This window comes from Protopterus annectens, chromosome 10.part0 (genome assembly GCF_019279795.1).
Source record: "Protopterus annectens isolate FY-2018-M chromosome 10.part0, PAN1.0, whole genome shotgun sequence".
Taxonomy (NCBI): domain Eukaryota; kingdom Metazoa; phylum Chordata; order Ceratodontiformes; family Protopteridae; genus Protopterus; species Protopterus annectens.
Genome location: NC_056744.1, coordinates 385,253,079 through 385,267,313, shown reverse-complemented (window position 1 = coordinate 385,267,313; position 14,235 = coordinate 385,253,079).

Here is a 14,235-nt window from a genome sequence, read left to right as displayed (position 1 = left end):
ATGACAGTGTTATTAAGGGAGGAGACAGGAAAGGTAGCTTTATGATGTTGGAGAGATTTAGGGAGAAGTAAGAGAAGTTTGGTTTTCTTAGGGTTATGTAGCAGATGATTGGAATTAAGCCATTTTTCACCAGAGTGTAGAGACTCTTGGGTGAGGGTGTGAAGGTGGGAGATATTTTCAGAGCAGGAGATAATAGTGGAATCATCAGTATATTGAAGCACTGAAGAGAGCAGAGAGCATGAGTAGAGGTCATTAATAAATATATTAAATAGCAATAGTCCAAGGATGGATCCCTGAGGTACCCCTGTATATACAGGTAAGATGGGAGAAAAGTCAGATTGCCATTTAACAGCTTTGAATCTATTGGAGATATAGCTTGTCATCCACGAAAGTGCAGAGTGGGAGAGATTTAAGTTAGTTTGGACAGAAGTCATTTGTGGGAAACAGTGTTGAAGGCTCTGGAGAGGTCCAAAAACAAACAGGAGACTAACTGATTGTTGTCATATGACCAGGCAACAGTGTTAATGAAAGATGACAGACTGGCAGCTGCACTATGTTAAGGTCGAAAACCCTGCTGTGTAGGGTCAAGAGATTTTATAGCAGAAGATGATCAAGGAGCTGTTTATGAATGCACTTTTCTAGAATTTTTAACAGGGGAGATAGAATGGCAATTGGTCTGAAATTTAAGTGTCAGTAGAGGTACCACCTTTATGTAAGGGAAGGGCATAAAATTTCTTCCAGATGTCAGGTACAGTATTTGTATGATAAATTTTTCTGATTTTAGAACACATACATATATATATATATATATATATATATATATATATATATTATATTCTTTTATTCTACTAAGTGATTTACATCAGATTTCTTTTAGCTGCATCACACATTTTGGTTAGCACAACAAGTTTTTTTCCTTCTTTGAGCTCATTAAGTTTAAGTGGGGTGTGACCAGTTGTGACTCTGATGTATATAAATTGCTTTGCATGCAGTTTTTAGTTGTCTGAAGAAGTCCGGTTATATATACCAGATGAAAGCGTTAACTTCGTTTCATGTTTGAAATAAAATCTCGTGCTTTTGCATCAGTGGATTTCAGCCTGCGTTACTTTGTGTGAAGCTACAGTATTTTCCTTGATGCATCTATTTACTAGTATGGAGATGAGGTAGGTGATGGAGTTGGCAGCAATTTTCAGAAATTGAGGAGGAAGGTTGACAACCGATGGAGAGCATGTTTTTGAGTTTGCTTAGAAGAGATTAGATATAGGCAATAGTGACAGGTTTAAAAGAGAAAGAAGTTGTATTGGTGGATGGAGGTGTAGTGGGGGATTAATAGTGGCATTCTTGGTTAGTTTTTGGATGGAGTCGATGAAGAAGAAATTTAGAAAGGTAGCAATATCAGTGGAAGAGCAATTAGGTCAGGGGTTAGGTGATGAGGGGCTCCCAGGATATAGCAGTTTATTAACAGATTGCCAGAATTTTTGTGGGTTGGCGTGGGGGTTATTTAAGGATTTTTGGAAAAAGTTTTGCTTGTCAAGGGTGACTTTTTTGGTTAAATTCTGGAGTTCTCTATAGGTTTGAAGATCTGAGGAAGATTTTAATTTTTTCCATCTTTTCCATACACAGTCTCTCTTGTTCATAAGGATTCTAATGGATTCTAGTGGCTTTTGTTAACCAGGGAATAAAATAACTTTTGATTCTTATTTTTCTGATAGGGGGGGGGGGGCAGGAAGCTGAGTGTGTCAGGAAAGATGTTATTAAATGTTATGGGAGGTTATGGAGGAAGGACCAGAGCAAGTGGTTGAAAGTATCTGGGCTAAAATCAGACAGATTATGATAGCCTTTAAATTGCTGGAGTTTGTGTAGTAGGGGAGAGTGTCTGAGTATGAATGTGGGGTGGTGGTCACTTAGGGTATCGGATAGGGGGAGGGGTTATGATAGAGGTAAAGACTGGCGGTGAGGACCCAGTCAAGAGTAGAGCCACTGTTGGAATGTTTATTTAGATGAGTGGGGGTAGAGATTAGCTGAGAGAAGCCATAGAGGTTAATTGAGTTATTTGGGGACTCAGTGTCAGGGGTATTCCAGTCAATGTTAATGTCATCTAGGACTATAGTTTCATAGGAGATGATCTGGGAGATCCATGAGAGAAAGAGTTCCAGAGTAAGGATGTTGCTTCCAGGGGGACGTAAATGGAAGCAATAGCTAGTTTCTTGTGATTATTCAGTTTACAGTTGGCAATGAGAACTTCAGCAGGGTGGAAATTTGGAGGAGAGATTGTTAGAGGATGGAGGGAGAGCTGATTAGAATAGAGAATAGCAGCACCACCATCTTTTTTCTTTAGTCTATCTAGCTGGAAGATACTGTAGCCTGGGGGAAGAAATTCAGAGTTGGATATGTGAGGCTTAAGCCAGGTTTCAGAGAATGTCTGGGGTGTGTAGAGAGATCCAGGCATGAAAAGGGAGCTTTTTTTCATGATGCTTTGAATGTTCATAGAATAGACTAGTTTTTGTTGGATGTGGATTTGAGATTCTGAAAAATTGTACAGGGGGTAGAGATTAGGGGATGAGAGGGGTGAGTACTGAGAGAAGAGTTGAGGTCAGGTCCAGGGTTAGGATGTATATTGCCTGATAGTAATTGATTAAGAATGAGGAATTAGAGAGAGGTATGGTGAAAACAATGAAGGAAGTTTTTAGTTTTAGGGAAGAGTGCAGGTAATTGGAATATCCTGATTTTTATGCAGTGTGCAAACAGGATGATAAAACAGTGAAGGGGTTAAAAGGAGAGAGTAGGTAGCAGAGTAATTGGTTTGGAGGTGGGTTAAAGTAGGTGTGGAGTGTCTGTGTGTCAGGATGCAGTGATAAGAGGTAGCAATGAAGGTAAGATAGAAAGGGGAGTGATAAAAATAATTAGTAGAAAACTATCGGAATATATTAGTTTAGGGTGAGACACTTCTTTGATTGGAAACAATATGACTGGTGTTAAGTTACCAACATGGAGTCAGTGTGAGTAGTCAGATCTACACTCCGCTGCTCTCTGCATTGTCTATAGGGATGGATTTGGTTTAATTTTAAACAAGAGAAGAAATTACGTTCATAGCTAACAAGCATATGACTACATCTAAATTCTTTCAATAATATTGAAGAGACTTTGTTTTTGCTTTTTAATATGTTTATGTGCTGGAATGCTGAAACTGTATCTAACATTGCTAGTCAACCTGAATGGGTTAGTAAGTCAATTTTTTCTTCTGGGCATTTGTCACCTTCACAATGTTTCAAGCCTGCAGGAAACTTATGTTTAACAATATCTACCCATCCTTAACGTGATCCATACAAGCAGAGCTAATAATAAGATTGACTTGAATTTTTCTCAGTAAGTTAGCGCTTCTTATTTAAACGAATCTTCTATATACCATCTACCTCTTCCTCCTTTAATTTTTCTCCTTCATATTTAAGATTTCCCCCCATTAATTCTATCACTTGTCTAATGTTTTTCCTGTCACCTCCACTCACGTTCCCCCTCTGACTCCATTATATCTCATTGTCTTTTCACATCCATTTCTTCTCAAATAATACGCTTGATCTATATATAAACAAAAATATTATTTACCCCCCCCAAAGTCTAATGTATCTTTTTCAATATTCATTTATTTATTTATTTCCAGTTTGATGACCGGGGAGGTCCACTGGGCTCAAGGAGTCCATTTTCAGTGGAGACCTGGGGAGAAAAGCTTCATAATACACAGTAACAATAAGCAAAAAGTAATATTGCATAGTAAAACCTAGTAGCGTACAATCAAAAAATAGCAGAACATACATTACACACATACATACTGGAATACAGACAAGTTGTACAGAGGATTAGTTACACTGAGAAAGTAGGTGATGTGTGCGAGGTTATAAAATAATTGTAAATCATTTGAACACAGTTATAAAAGTGACATTTGTAAATACAATTTTCCATCAAAGGGGTGAATATAGGAGGAAAGTACATTATTTAAAAAGAACAGATTCAGGATATTAATGTATAGAGACAGTTAAGAAATAGAAAAAGTGGAGGGCATACATTACAGTTTAGGACATGAAGTGTGGATGTTCTTTGTTAAATAGCATCAAACTTTATGAGTTGGCAGTAGAGAGAATCACTCCCAGAAGGAGGAGAGAGAGGACAGATAGTAAACTAATTGCAATATATACATTCAAGATATAGATGTTAAATTATGTTATATTCAGAGTGAGGCTGCTGATTTAGGCAATATGTATGGAGTAGATTAACTTGTAGTAGGGACATTAGCAGGCCATACATAGCAATACCAGATAGTCAACAAAACTACTTTTCATTTGAAACGTGTTGTATAGATAAATGACTGTCGATAGAACTATTGCTCATGAGACTTTTAGAAATGTTTTAGCCTGAAACATTTATTTTTATTGCTTAATTATTTTTCTTATTAAGTGTTTGAAAAGATATTATGCATTTATTGTTTATTTTTTTATATAATGTATTTTTCTGAAACTTTTCTCCCTGGGCCTCCTCTGAAATGAAGCATCTGCCCCGTCAGACTTACCTGGTAAGCACAAGCAACTAGTGTATTGTGAGTGGTACTGACTTCTCTTGTTGTTGTTTGTCTTTTCGGCTTTTCCCAGTTAGGGGTCGCCACAGCGGAACTCCGGTCCGCTAATGATTGCCAGTCGATTTTTTTATGGTGCCGAGTTGCCAGCCTGACGCCCAACCTTCAGCGAAGGCACGCCTATTCACGCATGTCTTTCCGAGGCCCCTCGACCGTACTGACTTTTCTTGTAGCTCAAAGAAATAGTATTGTAAACACTTTTGTTAGCGGGTTTGTTATTAGCTGTTCGGGATTTTGTCCTGAGTTTCATTATTATCATTTCTTCTTACTAAAGCAGAATATTCTGGGATGGCCAGCTGCACATTGCTTGCTATTTACACTTCTGTTATAACATTTGCCGTACATACGGCTTAGAAATTCAACATGGCATTCTTTCCATGATACATACAATTGTCGACATACTTCACTAGTATTGTCAGTCAACCATTTATCATCTACCCGGGGAATCAGGTTGGCACGTACCACTAGCTTTTATTTTTCTTTTATAAAAACAGCTACATTTTGAAGATGTATGAAGTGAATACATCTTGGAATTTGTATGCCATTCAGGTAGTTGCTAAGAAACAGCTCTGTTGGCAACCATTGTATAATATGAGTGTTAGTGGAGCTAATTAACACGAGGATGATATGAAAAGCACTATGCATGGGAACAAATGAAGAACTTTAGAATAACAGAAAAGACTAAAGCTGAAGTCTACAACAGTGGGGTGTAAATGGGAATCTGAATGAGTAAGTTACATTATTCTAATCATCGTCCATAAAAATATTCAGTGCAAAGAAAAAAGCTGTATTTTTCATAGCAAGGAATCATTTTTGACACTGAGAAGCAAAGAGTGAAAACCTGTGCCTAAAAAATCTTCTACAAAGCATACATCAGGATACATTTATAGAAATACACTATTTATATTTCAGTTTGCTGGAGGCACTAAATGCTTTTAAGGTGCTCAGTTTTGGGGATTCTAAGATTCTAAAGGCATTTTTTTTTAGTTTAGTGACAATCTTAATTTCAGATACTCTTTTCAAAACAAAGAACAGTTATTTTGAAACCACACATACTCACTTCAAACTCTCCATTTACCTGTGTCTCGGCAGCTGCGTTCATTGCACGAAACTCTCTCTTTCTCTCTCTCTTTCTCTCTCTCTTTCTCTCTCACTCAGATTATTCTGTCTCATATCTTTGCTCACTTGTCCCTGATTTTGCCTCTTAACTTTTTGGTCTGATCCTTGTGAAACTTCTGGTTTTCTAGAAGGTCTATGATGGCTGTATTTAAGAAATAATAAGAGATGTTTGAGTTTTGGCTTCATATCCCTCAGACAATGCATGCTAATGCAAACCTATTTATTCTATCAACTTTGTAAATATATGAGCACTATCTAAAACCTGTCCCTGATTTTAGACCTTTATCCCCTATTAGGTTAGGCTTTATCCCTGATGCTTAAGCTAAGAAATTGAGAATTATGTCTGTCCCTCATACAGTGTGTGTCTTTCTGGCAAGTTATATAGGACTGAAGTCACACAAGGTGATGTCAATAAATTGGCTTTAATTGCTGGGTATGGTAGCGGGAACAGCTCTTTGTAAACAAAAGTGCCTGACCCTGCTGTCTTGATCAAGTTAAATATTTATTAATTTGGTTTTACAGAACTAGTGTATATTTGTATAAAGCAAATGATAAAACATTACTAGGGTCATTTTTTTTAATCTAATTCAGACATTGGAAGTGTACACAACCAATACTGTGGCTGAGGGGTACAGACACTGTATGTAGATAAAGGTGATACCTGTCCTGTTGTTCAATTATAGTGAGAAAGTCAGTCATCTGGCTTGACAGAAGTAGTGTCACACACTGTATTGTATTTTCTGAAAACTACGCAAAATGATTATTGCTATGATTTACGTAAGCATATGTGTGTGGGGGTGTGGTGGGGTGGGAGTGGCTGTTAAAGTGATTCGAACAGCAACAAGTTGGACATAACTTGTGTCACTTTCCATCACACTTGAACCACAGTACTGTACACAAATAGTGGCTGTCTTTGTCTGTCAGGGTGTATGTCTATGTCAAAGCAAATGATTATTGGCATAATGCTGTAGAGGGCAGTGTTGCCAGCGTAGAACACTTGGTTCTGTGGTTGACTTCTTCGCTGTATCTTCTTCTGTGTTGAGTCTTTATGTCCTTCATGTCTCTGAGTGGGTTTTATTTAGGTGATCTGGTTTATATTGACCCCTCAAAGGCATGGCATAGGTGAATTTGCCTGTAAGCAAATGTGCAGTATGAGTGACACGTTTGTGCGTTCATGTGTGTGTGTGTGTGTGTGTGTGTGTGTGTGTGTGTGTGTGTGTGTGTGTGTATGTTTTTACATCTATGTTTGTTTGCATGTGTGCATGTATATATCTTAAAGATAGATTTGATTTGTCAGGAGCAATACCTGTGTGTGTGTGTGTGTGTGTGTGTGTGTGTGTGTGTGTGTGTGTGTGTGTGCGTGTGTGTGTGTGTGTGTGTGTGTGTGTGTGTGTGTGAAAAATAATACCAATTTTATCTGTTGATGTACACAATAGTGGTAGAGAAGCAGAACACTCTTTTGGATAGAAGTAACAAAAATGTTATCAAATTATTATCTTTCAAAAATAAGGCAGAAAATGTAGCACAGGGCATGTAAACCATCAGACCTTCTGGGGGCCTGATAGCTCTCATGCTCCCAGCTGTGTAAGAGGACTTGGACAGAGGTTTGTTGGGGGGGGGGGTCATCTTCACATTGCTGCCATAGGCCTCACCTAGTCTAACACTGGCCCTGCTTAGAGGTGGGCATCTATAATTTAACAACAAAATGCTCATCTAGACAGTATAGAAACAAGTTTAAGGACACTGAGTGGAGACTGGGAGAGTAATAAAACTGCAAAGAATTTTTCTAAAGCAGAATACGTGGCTACTGGATAAAGTGGATGACATAGAAAACTGTGAAATAAGAAACAGTGTAAAAATTTTTGGTGTACCTGAGAAAATGTAAGGAGAAAGCATGGTTAATTCCTTCACCATCTGGATTCTAAAAGTGCAAAACCTTCTTGGGGGCTTGCTGTATGGTATAGTGAGAGCTCTTAGATCTCTCACAAAACCTCCATTTTGGGAAGCAGTCCCCCTCAGGACCATAACTCTCACATTCATCTCACATCTGGACAAATAACTTGATTCCCCCTCTGAAAATTGGTAGTTCTGTCATCAAATTTCATAATGTCTATTCACAGAAAGCCATGGGAAAAAAAGAAAGGCATGCTTATCACTGTTAAAGTCCCTAAAATATGGAATTAACTGTCACATTTTATTTCCAGCATGAATAAGATTTTTTTCAGATGGAACAAGCATGTTAGACTCCTTTGAAGGTGCCCTTGCCTTTCTTAATCTAAAAAAAGACCAGAGATCTTCAGGAAGAAATGGGCTAGAGCTGTAAAGCCTATAGAATGAAGCAGAGAGAAACGGTTAGAAGACTGTTTATACTAACAAAAGCAAAACGACTCATGGAAATGGAACATTACTACAATGGACTAATGTGTTTATCTAAATAAAGTATACCTTTTATTTATCCAGTAATATAGATACAGAAACATCACAACAGACTACCCCTGGGATTCATTAACAATCATGTAGGTTTTGCACGATGCCTTCACAATTAAAGTGCGTTAGCGTGATGAGCAGCAGTGCTGATCGAATATGCATACTGCGTACGGTATGTTCACATGATTCCAAGCACTGGTTTGTGAGTTTCCTGACCAGCAGCAGTGTTGGTGGCCATGAAATGGTGCTGGAAGCTCGAGCACACAATGTAAACAAAAGAAGTCACCTGTAGACAAATGTATTATGTTATCAGGCAAGGACAGCTTATATTGAAGTAAATGCAAGTGACTTTTAAGCTTGTAGATGCAGGGGACATGAAACTGGACTGATTTACTAGAATACAATGTGAACAGTGCAGGGATAATTGCAAGGGGAGGGTAAATGGAAAAATGTACTCAGTTAATACATTAAATTGTAATGGTGCCAGAAAGAAACATTTTCAACAGAAAGACATCCATATTGATGGCAATAATAAATAATCCAGTTTCTATGTGTTTACCAATGTACATAACATAAAAACAGACATGTTAACAATGGATGTGAGAGGGACACAATGCAACATTGTAAGAAAGGGGAATACATTTTATTTTTATTTATTTTATTTTACATTTGTTAACCAGGAGAGTCCAACTGGATATATGTCCATTTTCAGTGGAGGCCCGGGGAGAAAAGCTCCAGAGTAGTAAAATCATTAACAAGAGAAAGACATGTTAACCAAAAGGTTCAATTAAACAAAATATAGAGTACACAATCTTTATTCTTTTTATAGAAATATAGTAAATACAAGATAATGAGTTAACCAGAGTGTATTTGCCAACATTCACAGGCTACATTAATATATGCATGTTATAGGGGTGTTTAACAACAAGTATAGCAGGAAGACAGAGTAGAGCTTCCATACCTCATTTCTACACGAGAGACATACTCTGTCCTTTAGGTTTCTTTACAGTGTTCAGTGATACTATTACCCCAGGCAGACATTACAAAAGCAGTAGATAAGCCGTTACTCCAGTTGCTGGAAACAAAGACATATGAGTTACTATCCAGGGGTAGTACAGGTACATAATCTGTGATTCAGGAAGTGTGTTTTGAGTAGTTTTTTGAATTGGGTGGTGGAGTTGTTATTTATTATGTGGGCTGGAAGGGAGTTCCAGATTTTAGAGATGGAATGGCTATGAACGGATCTGCCTGCCTCATTTTTAAAGTTTGTTACCTTAAGGAGGTGTTGGGTACTTGATCTCAGGGATCTGGTAGTGGTGTAAGGCTGGAGTAGTTGCTGCAGGGCTGGTATGTTGCCTGGATGATGTAGTGCTTTGTGAGCAAGTGCTAGTTGGTTGACTTGAAGGGTCGCGGGAGTTCTAGCCAGTTGAGTTTTTTGAGGATTTCACAGTGGTGGGTTCTAGAAAGTAATCCTGTGGCGAATCTGGCTATTTTATTGTAGCAGCTATCTAGCTTGTTGAGCAGAGTTTTTCGGAGATTGGTAAGCATGAGGGAGGCGTAAAGTAGGGTCGACAGGATGTGTGTCCTAGCTGTGGTAACCTTAGAGTGACTGGTGAGAAACTGTCATGATAGAGTAGGCCCATTTTTCTGTGGACTCATTTTATGGTCTGGGAGATATGAATGTCATATTTAAGACTATTGTCAATTTCAAGGCCTAGCAGTTTGGCATGACTGCTGGGTGTGATGGTGGTGTTGTTATGAGAGGAGATTGAAAAGTTAGATTAAGAGGGTGGAGATCTGTGAGGGCTGAAGAGGAGTAATTTAGTTTTGGCTGGCTTTAGAATGAGGTTTTGTTTAATGATCCATGTTTCTGCCAGGGAAAAACATTCTTGTGTTAGGGAGAGGAGGTGGTCAAGGGAGTTGGCTACACAGATAATGGTGGTATCATCTGCATATTGGACTATTGAGGCTTTGGGTATGGTGGATGGTAGTTGATTAGTAAATAGGATAAAGAGTAGAGGATCCAGGATGGAGCCTTGGAGTATCCCTAGGGAGACAGGCAGTAAGGGAGAGAGCCGATTTAGCCATTTTACAGATTGTTGCCTACCATCTAGGCAGCTCTTAAACCAAGAAATAGTAGAGAAGCTGAGATTTAGGGTGGTTAGTGTATGAAGCAGTTTTTCATGGCTGACCATGTCAAAGGCTTTAGATAAGTCTAAGAGAATTGCAGACACTAGCAGTCCATTGTTTCTGTGGTTATTGACGGTATTAGTGAATGATGTAAGTGCGGTGGTAGTGCTATGAAAGGGTCTGAAACCATGTTGCTGAGTGGATAGTAATTTGTTTTCTAAGAGGTATTTTGTCAGTTGCATGTGGACAACCTTCTCTAGAAGTTTTGATAGGGGGGGTAGTATAGCTATGGGTTGATAGTTACTAAGTTCTACAGAGGTACCCCCTTTGTGCAGTGGTGTAATATGTGATATTTTCCAAAGATGGGGTACTTTGCACTCTGAGATAGATCTGTTTATTAATATGGAGACAGGGTAGGCTATTGCTTCAGCTGCTAGTTGCAGATATTCAGAAGATATATTATCGGCGGCTGTAGAGGCTGGCCTAAGTTTTAGGAGTAATTTTTGTATGATTTTGGTTGGCACTGGGTTGAAGGTGAAGATGGGGTAACTGAGATTTGTTTTGGGTGAAGGGGGTGTTTTAGTTGGGGATGGGTTGTTGGGGCTTAGTTGGTTGTTGGCTAGGTTTTGGAGTTTCTGTGAAGAATTTGTTGAGCTGAGTGGGGATGTTGTCATGGTTTTTCACTATTTTGGGGGTGGGGGTGGTTGTTTTTCCTGGTTGCAGTACAGTGTTGACAGCAGCCCAGAACTTTTTTGGGTTGTTAATATATTTATTCTGCATATTTTGGTAGTAGGAGATTTTGTCTATTTTAATAAGTTGTTTGACTTTGTTATGTAACTGACAGTATGTTGCTTGTCTATTTGGGATTTGTTTTATGATAGTTTGTCCATGCTTTGTTCCTATCTCGGAGTAATGCTTTAGTATTTAAAGTTAGCCAAGGTGCATGGTTAGTTCTGATTCTTGTAGTTCTAGGAGGGGCATGGTGGTTAAGTATGTTAATGAAGGTAGAATTAAAGTATAGTACTGCTTCATCAAGGTCCAAAGTTTTTAGGGGGGGGGGGGCAGTTACATAGTTTTAGGTCAATATTGAAGTTGAGTTGGTTGAAGTTTTTTCTATTCCTACATTCCCTGACAGTTTCTTGGGTCAGTTGGGGAGTTTTGCTTCTTATTAGAAATGTAGCTAGGTGGTCGCTGAGGGCGTCTGGCAGGCAGCCAGCGTGAGATATATGGGAAGGACGAGATACCAGTATCCAGTCTAGTATAGACTGATGTTCGATTCTTTTGTCTGTTCTGGTGGGGGACGTTATTAGCTGGGTTAGTCCATGTAGGTTGATATGGGAGATAGGGTTTAGACTGGAGCAGTTATCCCAGTCAATATTAAGGTTGCCTGATAGGATGTTTTCTTGGGGAAGGGTGTTGGTCATCCATTCTAGTAGTTTTTCTGTGATGGTAATATTGATCCCTGGGGGGATGTAGCATCCTATAATGTTGATATGTTTATGTGGATTAAGTTTCAGTTTAGTGAGGATGAGTTCAGTGTTATCTAAGTCTGGGGTTGTTATGTCTAGTTTTTCTAAGATAAGGTGAGTTTTATGTAGTATTGCTACTCCTCCACCCCTTTTTCCTACTCTGTCATTTCTGATTATATTGTAGCCTGGTGCTGTGATTTCATTATCTTGAATTAGGGGCTTAAGCCAGGTCTCTGTCAGAATGACAATATCTGGATGGTAAAAGGAGATTAAGGCATGGAAGTCATGGACCTTATTTAAGATGCTTCTAATATTTAGATTTATGATGAGGAGTGAGTTTGTGGGCCTATGATATTAATGCTGGTAGCATGCTGAGTTGAGGTAATAGTTAGCAAGGACAGTGAATACATTATAGATCATTTGAATGCAGAGCAGTTATTAAATATGAGATGTATATAAGGAGAATATATGTGTGATAACTAACTGAAGTGCTGTATCCTTCACTCCATCCTGTATAAACAAGGCATGAGCCGTACAGCAGCTGTGTTGTGCACAGCCACAAGGGACATGTTTTAATATTTGTCATTAGACAACCATAGATGGGAGTATATTACATTGGCACAAGTCTTAGACAAGCATATGTTTTATATACGTGTGGATCATAAACAGTAATATAATAGCAATCAAAACACAAAGGTGACAAATGACAACACAGATCTGATGATAGCAGTATTTCAGGGTTTCCATTTGTAAATGGAGCACAACTAATACAGGATTATACTGGGCATACTCACAAGTGAGCACTGCCATAACAACATGTAAACAACACAAACACATGTTTTATTTGCATTAATAACAAATAAATAAATAAAAATGGAGAATAATAACTTCATGCAGTGTTGGTTGTATGTATGTCAATACATTCATAGAATGTTACCCTTGGCAGCAAGCTATGTAAGCCCACTGACTACAAATGTGTATGACTCACATGTGCCATGGCTGAAGTCTTAACAAAGCTGTGAGACTCCACCTGTAAGAAGTCATTGCATCATATGATTTCATTGCAATTTGTATGAGATAAAAGGGCTGAGAGAGGTTTCTCCTCCTGTAATTGTACACATTATAGCACTTGTGGATGTCATTCATGCATAACAGCAGTAAGGCATGCATAACAGCAGTGGGGCATGCAGTGCTTACAGTCAACCAAAGTGGATTTTGAACACCTGACTATGTGACAACAGAAGCTACATGATACTGGAAAGAATGAATGCCCCACAGTGCCACTGGCAATATTTTTATTTTTGAAGCTGTTGCATCATTTTATTGCTACAAGGGAGATGTGCGGCAGTCATTTTTTTTAAATAGTGTTGCTGCATGTGTGTTTCTCACACAACATTGCTGCTGCTAGGTATACCCAGAAAAACGAGATGTGTAATACAGTCAAAACTGTTACAGCAGAAGGGCAATCATCCATAATGTATGGATAATCACAGATTTGAACACATGCCTTACTAAGCAAAAAATACAGAACATAGTCTCATGTCCTCACATCACAGGAAAAGCCTTAGTAGTTCTCATAATGAAGACAAATGTCATCCCATGCATCATCATTACCAAAGAAAAGATTTCTGTGTGAAAAAGAAAGGAGCAGAAATCTTTGTAATAGGAATCCCCATCTATACATATACACAGCAGATAGCTGGCTGACAACATTGTTACCTCCCTGCATATCCAGAGACATAGTGACACAAGTGGGTCTAAGAAGTAATCGCTGGATTTGAACAGACTACATAAGACCACAAGGTACAGAAGATTGTCTGAATTGCATGTACCACATGAAATGTTCTTTTACAATTATGATAGTGCACATCTGAATGGAGGACATCACCATTCTTTCATACATTGATATTCTAAAATGTATGAAGGTGGTTGAAGTGCACAGTAGCACTACACAGCTACATATGCTAAATGCATTACAAGCCTTCTCTACCCAGCATAACAGATAAATGTTCATGAACAGTAACCTATCATTGCTGGATTCAAACCTCTTCCCTCTGTACTTACACAGTCTGTACAGCACAGTATCAACAGAACTACTGGGTAACGCCTATGTCCACTTTGATGTGGTTCTTTTCTTTTACCATGTATGACGTCCTCTCTCTGGGCCAGTAATCAAGAAACCTGAATCCTCACCACTAACACTGGAGATGGATGTTCATTTGGAACAAAAATAGATACACAAAGTATTTTCAGATGCAGGTCTCTACATCAAGCACACAGAGAACACACTCAGTCCAGGGTCTGTGTTTCTTTCTCTCTCTCTTTCTTATGTCCCCAATAAGACTCCATTGACACAACTGTAAAGTTGAGGCCTGAGTCAAGTGTCCAAGCCAAGTCCTCCAACACCCTCTCTGTGAAACCAGTGCTTCGTGTTCCTGCTCCAAGTAGCTGACACACACACACTTT